Below are 12,116 nucleotides of genomic sequence, written 5' to 3'. Positions count from 1 at the left end.
AAGCAAAATAGAATGTTACAGAAATTATTATGTACTGACTACCTATAGTGTACTGACACCTTGCATTTTCTCATTTAATCCTCATAACCCCAAGACTATGGCATTTTCCACAGAGGCAACTGACAGGGTTAGGTTACTTGCCCAAAGTGATAGATAAGTGGCCAGAAAAAATTTTTAAATGGAGCATTTTTCCTGCCCTTCTTATGTATGTTATATCACTGAGTAACCTTATAAAATTATTCCAGCTAATATATGAAAATAAAATGATGGAGTTAGAATGCCACCATTTTGACACTTTCAATGAATTAACGGATCTACGCTTTGGACAGCAATAGCTGTTAACATAAAAAAAATATCCAAGACATCATTACAACCTGATGAATATTGTGAATGAACACAAAACTGCCAATATTCTTGCCAAAGGGAATGAACCTGAACTTATAAAGCCTCTGGATCCAGCTGTCAATCTGCAGAAAATACAGAGGACAGAGGAACATTTTGAACTGTGCTGAGTATGCAACCAGAAAACTTCAGTCTGTGGGAAACTACAGGTCAAATAGCCTGAGTTCAACAGGCATAGTATAGGGGAAAAAGCAAAAAAGGGAAGTTATAGATATCTAAAAGACAAATCGAGTTTTTAAAAACGGACAACGTAAATTACTATCCAGGGATGCACACTTGGATAATAAAACCATAAGAGAAGGCAAAGAAGTGATTACTATGAAGTCAGGATAGCAGATACTTTCCGAGGGAGGGAGGATGCTGTGATTGGGATGGGCACATGGAAGGACTTCTAGGTGACAGGCAGAGTTTTAATTCTTGATTGGGTAGCAGTTACAAAAGTGTTTGCCTTAAAATAATTAAACTATAAATTTGTTTTTGGGTGGTTTTCTGTATCTGTATTCTACTTTTTGCAATTAGAAAGACATTTTAATCACATGAAAACTGCTTATATACAGCATGATTCCATTTGTATGAAATGCCCAGAATAGACAAACATATAAAAACATAAAGTGATGAAAATGTTCTAAAACTGATGTGGTAATGGTTGTACAACTGTGAACATACTAAAAACCAATGGATACTTTGAATGGGCAAATTGTATGGGATGTGGATTATATCTCAATAAAGTGTTCAAAGAGTCTAAGACGCCCCAGTTCAGGCAAGACACACTTTAAAAATACAGGCAAGGGTGGAACCTGAGAATGTGAATTTCTGACAAATTCCCAAGTGATACTGCTGATACTGATATGAGGCCATATTTTGAAAACCACTTTAACAAAATATTTCAAAACTGCTTCTAGATGAAGGCAGTACTAAACAGCATTGAAGAGTGAAGTATTTTTACTCAGGGACTGAGAAAGTAGTCCAGAAAAAAACACACACATCAGTTAACACTCTATGCCTAGCATTGTTCTATTTCAGTGGTTCTCCAGCTCATCAACATCTCCTGGGAAATTGTTGGAAATGCAAATTCTCAACAAGTTACCCACTTACAGAATTAGGAAATCTGGGGGTGGAGCCCAGCAATCTGTGTTTTAGCAAGCCCTCTAGGTGATTCTGATGTTCCATTAAGTTTAGAACCATTGTTCTAAGCATTTTATATGCATTAACTCAGCTAAACTCCAAAACCCTATGAGGTAGGTAACACCATTTTACAGATTAAGAACTGTGGCACAGAGGTTAAATAATTTGCACAAGATGACAGAGCTGGTAAAAAAAAAAAAATGAAGTCAGAATCTGAACCCAGGGAATCTGGCTCCAATGTTCTTAATTATTGTGCTGAAAGGTACTTCCATCTCTAAAAACTCAATTGGCAGAATGTAATAATAAATAATTAGTAGTGGAAGTATAAAAAAACAAAGTAAAGGCCAGGAGAAATATGTTTCACTATAAAGACAGGCAAGTAAGAAAATAATCGCAGCAAATAATGAAATCATTAAAGCAATCTTCTCAAAAGTGTTCCAAGACATAAATAGCCACCAAATACAACACACCCAAGTATTTCCAGAGTAATTATCTCTGGTATCTAGTTATAAGGACTTAAAACCTGGGTTATGCTAAATATGGTAAATTCATGGCAGCATGTTCACTTATCAATCTTTAAAATCTAAATGATTATTCCAGAATAATTTGCATCTCCCTACTCCTAGTCCCTTTTTGTTACTACTTAAAGATTACTGAAAAGGAAAGATCACTTTCTCAATATCTAAGATTACACAATCAGAATCTCAAGTTTGAAAAGAACTTTCACATTCATCTAGTCCAACTAGCAATCCAGACTGAATGGATCTACAAAACCAATCTCCATTTAACGATACATTCATAAGAAGCTAAAACAAGTTCCAACTTTCTGTAAAATCACATTCTGGGACCAATCCATGTCACCACTGTAATTTTTAAAGCCAAATGGTTAAAAACTTTGTAAGGGTACTAAAAGTTGAAAATGCTCAGGTTAACAGCCCAAACAAAATACATAGTTGTTTTACTCACAGAGAGCCACTCCTTCACTATCTGAAAGCATTGCTATAACCAGAAGACCAAGTTGGTCAACAAGTACATCAAGTTTTAGCAACTCAACCACTATGACACATCAAATGAGAAGGCTTCCAAAGAATCTCTGGAGTTGAATTATCCCTGACATTAACATATTAAACATCTGGTAACCAGTCATTGAGAAAACGAGTCAGAGAACAATACAGCAAAACACCCAGAACCCAAGTGCTTATGACTATCAACCTTACAGATGGTAAGATCATTGTAAAGCAGCCTAATATGGTTATAGCCACACATCAGATTTTAACTTAATCTAACTGCAGGAGAGGTAACATGGACTGTAAAGAGCACATATTTTCAGAGCAACCAAGTTTAGCATTTCAATAATACTTTGAAACCATGGTTTAAAACATACAACAGAAGAAGAAAAAAATCCAACAGCATTTCCATTGTAAAGTTGTAACTGTTGCTGAAACCAGTTTGGCTCAGTGGCTAGAGCGTCGGCCTGTGGACTGAAGGGTCCCGGGTTCGATTCTGGTCAAGGGCATGTACCTTGGTTGTGGGCACATCCTCAGTAGGGGTGTGCAGGAGGCAGCTGATCGATGTTTCTCTCTTATCGATGTTTCTAGCTCTCTATCCCTCTCCCTTCCTCTCTGTAAAATATCAATAAAATATATTTTTAAAAAAAGTTGTAACTGTTAAGAACTCTGGAAACAATTCATATAATAAAATGCCTATGTGTAATGCTCTGTGCCAAAAATCTAGTTATCCTAGTTTCACAAACTCAGAAGGTTTAAGTGACCTATTCAAACTTTCTAACTACAGAAAACTTACAAGGGTAAATATCTAATTACATCTAATGTGCTTGAAATTTTTTTGTTAAATGAATGAACTTCACTGCATTTCCCAAGAAATCACTTCTTTAATACTCAGTCTATTTTCAACTAGTGATCTGATTTCTCCATTAATAACAAAGAACTAAAGTCTGAACTCATGATCCACAACACTGGATTCACACTCATATTTCATCTAATACCCCAAAAACTTTCATTCATGACCTGTATACCTTCTTTACCCCTTCAACTTGGAATCACTCTCATTTTACATGTAGGCACAAATGACCTTGGCTCTGCCTCTATTTGTGCTTAAGTCAAAGGCTGGCTGGAGTCTGTCCAATTTCCTTTCTCAGGTTCTGACGGTGAAAAAGACAAGACAGTAGATTCCAAAATGGCCAATGCTATACAAGGAAAGAAATGAACAGTATAGCCCGAGCTGGTTTGGCTCGGTGGATAGAGTGTCGGCCTGTGGACTGAAGGGTCCCGGGTTCGATCCCCAGTAGGGGGCATGCAGGAGGCAGCCAATCAATGATTCTCTCTCATCATTGATGTTTCTCTCTCTCCCTTTCCCTTCCTGAGATCAATAAAAATATATATATTTTAAAAATGAACAGCTTAAAGGACTTTATGCTGGGGGGAAGAGGGTAGGAAAACATCATTTCCAGAAGAAATAAAATGAAAAATAATAACAGGAAAACTACAGTTGTGTAAAATAACTGGAAATCAGGATGTAAGTGCAAGCTCTCAAAAACTGTTTAGTACTGCCATTTCAAAAAGTATATTACAGCCAGAGGAACTCATCACTAAGACTCAATAGCTTAGAAGTTATGGGTCAGAGTAGCTGAGATACCAACATCAAAAGAATAAAAAGCAACATTATGACATAGTATAAAAATAACTAAACCACCTAAGGAAATTGAAACCATGATGAAAAACCCCAAAGGCACAATCAGGTCATTATCTAGGAAACATTAGCTTCTTCCACAAGGAGGCCTACTTTTCATGTGGAGCAGTAAGCAGGGCCAAGACATGGAACTGAAGTCAGGTATCAATTAAATCAAGACTCTGCCACAGAAAAAAAGAATCCATGACTAGTTATTTTGGGATAGTGCCTAGGCCAGCAGTATCAACTCCAACTGGGATATAGGAGATTACTGCCATTGTTCTATTATAATGAGTTCCTCCAAGGTCTTTAATGTATTAGCAAGAATAGGCTGGATATCAATACTGGCATATCATCATCACCAAATGTGGGGAAAACTATAGGACAAGTTTTTCAACAAATAACTCAGAAGGGAAAAAAAGGGGGGGGGGGGACTTGCAGATTAAACTAGATTTAAGAGCCATATCAATCCTTTGTGATAAATGGACTTTCTTCAGATCCTAATTCAAACTATCAAATTTGAACACTAACTTCATATTTGATATTTTTAAAAAGCATAATTTTTTTGAGTTGTGATAATGGTTTTCAGGTTATGTCTATACAGCCCTTATAAAGATACAAATATTTGCAAATAAAAATATGACAGTAGGGATTTATTTCAAAATAGTTGGGGGGGGCAGTGGGGAGAAGTATAGATGAAACAGAATGGCTACACGTTGGTAACTTAAAAGCTGGTAATAGGTACAGAGGGGGATCATTATACCACCCAATTTTTGTAGGTTTAAAAATTCCATAGGTCTTTAAAACAGAACTGGTTATACAAATCTTGTAATTTTATTTTTTTGAATGATACTTAAGGTGAATTAAAAAATCATGTACAGACAAAATTCATTCAAACAGTTTAATTCAGTAATAAGCTCCACTTAAACACAAGAACCAGCTAGTGCCACTTCAGATCAATGTTAGAAACCAGAGTAACTCAATTACATAATGGAAAATACATACACCCCCAACATCTCCATTCCAGGAAGTAAAATACAAATGCTACCCACAAAGATTTTAAAAAACTAACCTAAAATCACAGCCAATCATACTCATCCTGGTGGGAAATACCAACACTGCTCCAACAGCTTTCTGAACCTTCCTGACCAAGCTGGTCACTGCTGGTTCCTCTGGAGTACTAACACACTCAGGTCAGACTACTGAAGTACCTACAAAAAAAGGTGGGGGATATACAAACATTTATTAGGGTGTAGGGGAGTTAACCATTATTATATCAATATTCAAGCATAATCACGGTTATTATTTCTTAAGCAATCGCCCTCACATATCAATTTACATTTTTCAGGACCTGCTTTAAGCAGTAACAATTCACAACCAACAGCTAAAACAATTCTAATCTGACAACATCCCCTGAGAACTCAACTCAGTTCTCAACCCAAATGAAATTATAGGGGATAGTGATTATTTTATAACCAATTTTTTATCCTCATGATAAATTGACACCAAGGCAAATTTATTATTTTTGGTAAAAAAAAAATTACACACACAAAAAAATGTTCACCTTTATACATGCTTTTTGGCCACACTAGGAGACAAATGATAAACACCCTAGAAACTCAGGTTGAACTTTGCCACTGAACCTTAGACAAAGTTTTTAACTGGTATTTCCACTCCTTCCTCTGAGAGATCTACCTAGAATATATTAAACCTTTTAGGCCACACCTAGATTGTCATTCCCAGATTTATTCTAGTTCTACATGACAAGAGTCAAATTAAAGTTCAGTTAATTTCTGATCACTGCTGATCCATTGTAAAGAACATCAAAGCAAAATCCAAAAACAGAAAGTGATCCCCTGACCTCCAATGAAAGAGGAAAATTCTATTACCTCCAAAGGACTTTAGTGCCCACATATAGGTAATTACTGGATGGTTACCCACAGTAAATTTTTAATCCTAGGTGAACTTTTCATAATCATATTCTTATTTCAAACCCCATCACCCACCAAGATAATTAGAAAAAAAGCACTCACTTTAATATTGGTCTAATCAAAATGGAACAGTAAGAAAACTACCTCCATATTGAACAGTCACTTTTATTTAGTTAGAATATTTGAAAACATAAAATGTCAAAAGAATAACACAAGGTAATGTATGTATTAAAGAATGGCAATAATTCCCTTTGGAAAAGAAGCCTGGTATCCCAAGCCTTTCTAAACTCTCTCAGCTAGGAATTATCCTGCCCAGGATAACAGCAGATCCTATACTGATCTGAGATATACCAAACAAGGGAGGTAGGGAAAAAGCAGTATGAACATTTGAACTAGCTAGCAAAAGTTCCCTTTATCACCACCATGAAAAGCATGGCACCAAATCTCATCTAGGATAAATGACAAGACAGACTGCCTTTGAAGGAGTAGGTGGAAGAAGCAAGGGACCAGGCGCCCTTTCTAAAAGACAGAAAGGGGGGGGGGGGAGGTTCTTGAGAAGAACATTATGGCTGGTGGTTATTCTTGGATAGTGATTCTGCACTAAAATTCCTTGACTAAAAGGTTAATGCAGGTGGGAATCATATCCAAACATTGGGAACCATTGAAGATAGTTTGGCCTATGAAGAGGAAAAAAATACAAAACTGATAGGACTGGCCTAGAAATATATGAAAAAATTACAGTTAAAGGAACAAAATCTCTTATTCTTTCCTAGGTCATAAAACTGCCACATAACACAGATGTATGTGAAAAAGTATTCTTACACTAAGAAAAAGTAACCACAAGTCAGGCACTTCACAAAATGTCTAGCAAATACAAGTGCTACTGTCCCCATCCCATTATACGGATGAAAAACCTGAGAATATGAAAAGTAATTTGACTATGGTCACAAAGTTCAACCTGAAACCAAAGCACAGAGTATTTCCACCATACTAAGCTGCCTTCCCTTGACTGGGGAATATTGGTGTCTCCTCAATCTAGGTAACATTGGGGCTAAAATGATACTGAACATGTAATCTAAAAAGGAAACAAATAGACAACTAATTGCCTTTTGTAATGAATGGCGGGAGTAGAAAAAAAGTAGCCCAGGGTAGACTGAGAGACAGGAGATACTCTATCAAAGCTATTTCATTTTCTAGCACGTGGGGGAGGGGGAATGTAGCGAGTCCGACCGTTAAGTATCTTTTCTCTAGGGAATTCAGCTGCTGGAAAAAGAGTATTGGGAGAGGGGGACAGGAAATAGAAGGATTAAGACGTGAGTAGCATGTAAGAGGTGGTCAGAAGCAAAGACAGATTTCCATAGACCAAGAGGTCACAGGACCTCAGAGCAAGGTAAGGTAAAGGGGCAGTTCCCTACCTTTCGAGGGGGCTTGCGGGGCGTAGGACAAAAAATTGGTTTACAGGAGGGTTACCCTCTACAGCTTTTTAGGTTTTGGGTTGTTGTTTTTTTTTTTGTGTGTGTGTTTTCTTTTTTTGGGGGGGGGGGTTGTTATGAAGAAGGAAAGACTAACAACCCCTAGAATGAAGAGGTCACAAAGACAGCAACCATCCAACCACGAACCCGTTCACTGTTCCGCCTAAGCGAGGTTTGAACAGCATGCAGAGTTGGAGGAATCGATGCCCTGTGCTTAGATTGGGGTAATAAAGCACGAAGACCTGAGAAAACGGAAGGCTGCTATGGCTCCATCCGTAAAGATGGAATAAATGAAGGGAACTGGAAAGGTTCTATTCATCACCTGCGTCAAGAGGACCAATGGAAGAGGGAAATCGGACGGGATAGGGGACTTGGGCTAAGCTCTTCTTCCTTAGTAGGACTGGAAAAGAGATGACAAGGAAAAGCATTGCCTCCTCCTAAGTACAGCCTTAAATATCCATGTAGATGGGGAAGATTCAATGGGACCACAGAATTAGGAGAGAAATGGGAGGAGTACATCAGAAGCACCAAAGCTTCAACTCGTAGTCAAAGACCATGGGAGTTCGGGAAGTAGCGTCCAGCTCAAGAAAAACTAGGTGATTGATTTGTGCGGCCGCAGGGGTGGCGAGCGGAGGAGGGCTCGCAAAAAGGTAGGGGAGGGGGGAGAACTAGTCATCGTTAGTCCTCCTCACGGCCCAATCTAACCCCCAACCACACCCCCCAGAAACTACAGGACTCCCGTCCCCCCCCCACCCTTCCCAATCCGCCCACTGCGGCGGCTACAACGGAGGCGTTGACTGACTGGGGGGGCAAAAGCGGGCCCACACGCGGTTTAGGGCCGAGAAATGGTGTCGCCTCAACCGACCACAGACGGGGTGATCTTCGTCTAAGGTTCGGTTTCTCGGCACCTCGGCGTTCCGCCAATCGTCACCTTTAACGTCGGATACCTTAGAGGCGTCACAAATGCGGACAGCCACCACCTCAGTCTCCGGTCCTGGCCGGACAGACATAAGCTTCCGCCGCCATCTTAACAGCAAGCGGACCGACCCTAGTCACTGCCCCCCCACCTCCAAGCTACCTCCGCCACCGCCGAAGGATCCCACGAGGACGTAACGCCACTCCCGCGAGAACTCATGGGCTAAGAACAGCACGAGCCGAAGACGCTGCTGCCGCCTCCCAGGCTGCTGCAGTCCGTAGTCGAACCGCGGATGCCTCTGCGCGATCCCGCGAGAACCTCTACCGGACGGGAAAAGCAAGAGCCCAGCCCTTTCCAGACCCCCTCCTTCCACCAAAGCCTAAGTCGCTACGGCTCCGCTCTCAACCTACGCGAAGCGAAAAGCAAATGACGCACAACCTCATGAAGCGTCGAGGGGCGGAGTTAATCTGCCGCCATTGGCTCCCGCATGCGCCGCGACAACTATCGCGATATTACATTTAGTTTCTACGAGACCTTTGAAATCACCGCAGGAAGCCGCCCGCGCCTCGCCTTTAGGAAACACGGGTTCTCGCGAGACCCAGTGCACTCCTAAAAAGGAGAGAGGCGGGGTTTCATGAAAATGACTGGGAGTTTTTCGGGGGGAAGGGAGGAACCTCCCGTCCTGCAGGGATCTCGCCTACCACGAGGTTTCCGACCCACTGCGGTGCTGGCTGCCAAACCTCGCGATGACACAGCTCAGCGCCAAATCTCGGCCATGTCCTGAAAACTGCCTCCGCCCCCGATCTAAGGTGTCTAGAGCCTAGTGCTTAAGGAAAATTTAAAAAGTCAACCTGTTTATTCTCACGCTTCTAGGCAGAGCTGTACCAATTAGCCAAACTCCATTCTGAAAGAGGAGAAATGGGTCTCCCATTGTTACCTGCCACCAGGCATCACATATTAACCTGGACTAACACATAAAAGACGTTCAGTCTCACAATAAGCATGCAAATGCAAATGAAAACAATGACATAACATTTTTCCCCTTTAGATAGGGAAAAATATTTTTTAAAATATCGGTAATATCCATGCTCCTTTCCTCGCCGCACTGCAGGCTAACCCGAATCCATCTTAATCTAACTAAAGGGTCACGTCGTTAGTTCTAGCTACAAAGCCACTAATTTTTAACTCCTGAGGCTTAACCAACAGACCCAATAAAGTGGTTTTCTCCCAAACAAAGGAGTCAGCCCTCAAAGGAAAATTGAAGCTTCCTGGGGGGTGGGGGTGGGGGGGGGAGAACGTGAATGCTTGTAGCTTTTAATATGGCAGTTTTTCCACGTCTAGACAACAATGTTTCTCCAGTAAATCCTGGAATACAATCTGGCTCTAATTGTGAGCTTTTCTATTCTAATACATTGTTCTTTCCATTGTAACTTAAATGTAATTCCTTTAGAGTACATTTTAATATCTGGTAGTATAAATATCCCCATTTTTTACTTATCTTTTAAGATATTTTCTCAGTTATTCTTAGCCTTTTTTTTTCTAGATGAACTTTAGAATCATATTAAGTTGCAAAAACTTGGTATATTTATTGAAATTGTATCAATTGTATAAAACAACATGGGGAAAATGGACATCGCTACAAAATTGAAACTTCTTATCCAGAAGCATGTATCCCTTCTCCGTGTATGCAAACGTTGTTTTATTATATTCTTCAATAAAGTTTTGTAGTTTACTTCTAGGTATTTTTACTTGTTTTTCTTGCTATTGCGAATGGGTTTTTTTCTGGTATTAAATTTTCGAAATGCTTATTGCTTATAGATAGGAACTATTGATATTTGCCTATTTACTTTTGTAATCCGGCAAATAAAGAATATGTTCAACTTCAGTAGTATTCAGGGAAATGCAAATGAAAACAATGACATGCCATTTTCTGCCCTTTAAATTGGTCAAAATTACAAAAATTGATAATTTGTGTTGCACAATTGTGGAAAAATGGACATTCTCGCACAACATTGGAGAGTGTACGTTAACATAGCCTTATGGGATGGCAATTTGGACAAATCTATCAAAATTCAAAATGCATATACACCTTGACCCAGAGATTACTCTTCTAAGAATTTCTCCTACAGAAATACTCATACATGTGGATGAAACACATACAAACCCATTCATTATAACATTGCTTGTAATTGCCCCCTCCCCCCCAAAAGGGAAACATCAATCCGGAAATAGTTAAATAAACTGTAGTACAATCGTACAATGCAGCTGTTTATACATCAGACAAATTGAGATCCCCTGATATAGGAAGATCTGCAAGACATATTAAGTTTTTCAAAAGCAATCTACCCAAAGAAATATGTATTTGCGTGTTGTAGTACCATTTAGATCCCGAAACATACATATACAATGCCTAGTAGTTACCCGCGAAGCCTGCCCGCCCGCCCATCACCTTCCCCCTCCCCTGAGCCTGCCTTCCTCCAACCCGTGAGAGAAACGCTGAAGGCCCGGCCTGTACTCCCTTTAGCCACTTGGCCACGGCTAATGCCGGTACCTCGCATCCCCACTGTCGGCCGCTGTCTCGCCGCGCTGCCGGCCGCCGTCCCGCTGCCCCCGAGGATGCGCCTAGCTCTCCGCTGGCGCGAGCCGGGGTCTGCGGTCTGGGGAGAAGGCGGGGTGGTGGGCGCGCTGGGACAGGCCGCCTGGCCCCTTCACCAGCCTCTCCCGCAGGCTCCCCAAGGCCGCCACCTCCGAGCTTCCGCCCCGGGTCCCGTGGGAACAACCTCCAGCGAGGAGCAGACGAGGCCGCGGGAGCCGAGCCCGCCCCCTAACCCCAGGGGAAGACGCTCACCTTAGCGGCAATAGGTCCGCGGGGCCCGCAGGAGCGTGCCGGGTCCGGGGCCCTGCTTCAGCCCCGCTCCCCTCGCTCGCCCTGCACTGAAAGCCTCCCCTTCGGGCTGTGCTCACACTCGATCTGAGGCTCCGCCCCCGTCTCCAGAAGCCCCGCCCCTGTCCCTGGGGAGGGCGCTCCCTCCTCTGTAAACCCGGGTCTCTTACCCGGGACCGCGCCTGAGCTACTCCTGGCCCAGCAAACTCAACCATAAAGGATAGTAGGGTCTCCAAGGAATTGGGATTTGATTCCAGGCAGGATGGAAGCCGCTGAAGGGTGACGGGATTTGATTTACGTTTAAAAATTAACAATCTTTCCAGCTGCCTTGGGAAGAATGGGGGGCAAGAGGGAAAGCGAGGACACAGCGTGGATGAGGGTGGTAGACAACTTGGGCGCAGACCATACTGAGTTCACAAGGCAAAGCCTTAGGGCACTTCTGGCACATAGTAAGCCCTCATCCATTCATTCATATCTCCCCCCCCCCCACTTCTCTCCCTCTTCCTCTCTAAAATCAATAAAAACATATAAAATGCACAACACAGATAAATTTAAAGTTCCACTTATATTCCCATACAAATGTAAAAAATACATAGCTTCATTTTGTGTTTTTTACCTTTAAAATATATATAAATGGCATCCTATTTTATGTAGTTTTGTTAATTGCTTCATTCACTTTGGCTTCATGATCTTTCCAT

General features: G+C 41.3%; 1 protein-coding gene across 2 annotated transcripts in view; it reads right to left on the bottom strand.

Moving 5' to 3' along the window:
- The window catches only part of LOC308240416 (E3 ubiquitin-protein ligase HUWE1-like), a 40,681-nt gene extending 29,174 nt beyond the window's left edge, over positions 1 to 11,507 (bottom strand). The window contains exons 1-3 of one of the 2 annotated variants that reach the window (XM_080653392.1): positions 11,383 to 11,507; positions 11,086 to 11,191; positions 5,288 to 5,426 (exon numbers count right to left, since the gene is read on the bottom strand). The gene's annotated coding sequence lies outside the window, so the exon portion shown is untranslated. The remainder of the gene's footprint in view (positions 1 to 5,287; positions 5,427 to 11,085; positions 11,192 to 11,382) is intronic. The other variant, XM_080653391.1, reaches the window with a different exon arrangement.
- Between the last annotated feature and the right edge of the window lie 609 nt (positions 11,508 to 12,116).

The sequence above is a fragment of the Plecotus auritus genome (genome assembly GCF_963455305.1).
Source record: "Plecotus auritus genome assembly, chromosome: X".
Classification (NCBI taxonomy): Eukaryota; Metazoa; Chordata; class Mammalia; order Chiroptera; family Vespertilionidae; genus Plecotus; species Plecotus auritus.
The sequence above is the reverse complement of the archived record's forward strand: the minus strand, read 5'-3'. Positions and strand labels throughout refer to the sequence as shown.